Here is a 1,170-nt window from a genome sequence, read left to right as displayed (position 1 = left end):
TGTCCTGGTGACAGCTCTGTGGACCCACCCACATATCCGCTGCGGGCAGATTCTGAATGCTAACACCAACAGCAAAGTGCACCGAGTGAGGAGGACAAGAGTGCCTTTTCATTTTAAAAATGTTTGGACCTATGTACAACTTTGATACAGTTTCAGGGCGCTCCGACACCCACAGCCACTTCATGTAAACCACTGACACTTTGAGAAACTACAATATGACTGTGATCAAATTTTGTAATTAAACCTAGCAAGGGCAATAGACATGACTCAAATAAGAGATGTGTTAATCACAGCGCTTTCCTACTCTAAGATAGTCACAAGGAGACAAAGTTTTTATTCATCTTCCTCCTCCTCCTCTTCTTGCCCTTCCTCCTCCTCTTCCTCCTCCTCCTCCTCCTCCTCCTCTTCTTCCACCTTTTTCCAGAGAACTTTAGCAGGGCCCTTGGCACCATCAAACTTCCCTTTAGACTTATAGTCAGCAACATCCTTCTCATACTTCTTCAGTTTGCTGCCTTGGTAATGTAAGGCTGCTTTTCACTGTCACTTAAGTTGTTCCACATCTCACTCAGCTTTTTTGCCACATCTCCAATGGAGATACCAGGGTGTGTGGATTTGATCTTGGGGCAGAATTCAAAGCAGAATAAGAAAAATCCAGACCGTGGTCTTTTGGGGGCATTCGGGTCCTTTTTCTTGCCTCCTTTAGCTGGTCCATAATCTTTCATTTCCCGATCATAGCGCACTTTATCTGCCTTTGCCACTTCATCAAACTTTGATTTCTCTTTGCTAGACATTGTCTTCCACCTCTCAGAGCACTTCTTGGAAAACTCCGCAAAATTGACTGGAACCTCTGGGTTTTTCTTCTTATATTCTTCCCTGCATGTCTGCATGAAGAAGCATAAGCAGACATCTTACCCTCTGGTTTCTTGGGGTCACCTTTAGCCATCTTGACTGTATTGTTCGCTAGTCTCAACAAATGGTTCTTAAAGCTTAAATGTGTGGTTTTTTTTCCCATCCCATTGGACTCACATTTGTTTGTAGCATTTAACATAACTAGTATGTTGTATTATATAAGTGTATACTGATTGAAATTTATAACAGATTTGTACGTTTTTTTTAAATGAAAGTTCTAGTTCTGCTTGACCAAGTAGTGCAATCATTTTTTTTTTAATA

The 1,170-nt window shown here is 41.5% G+C and overlaps 1 pseudogene; it reads right to left on the bottom strand.

Moving 5' to 3' along the window:
• Positions 1 to 221: 221 nt before the first annotated feature.
• On the bottom strand, positions 222 to 943 carry LOC116084645 (annotated as a pseudogene).
• Positions 944 to 1,170: the final 227 nt, after the last annotated feature.

The sequence above is a fragment of the Mastomys coucha genome, unplaced genomic scaffold, assembly GCF_008632895.1.
Source record: "Mastomys coucha isolate ucsf_1 unplaced genomic scaffold, UCSF_Mcou_1 pScaffold9, whole genome shotgun sequence".
In the NCBI taxonomy this organism is placed as follows: domain Eukaryota; kingdom Metazoa; phylum Chordata; class Mammalia; order Rodentia; family Muridae; genus Mastomys; species Mastomys coucha.
The sequence above is the reverse complement of the archived record's forward strand: the minus strand, read 5'-3'. Positions and strand labels throughout refer to the sequence as shown.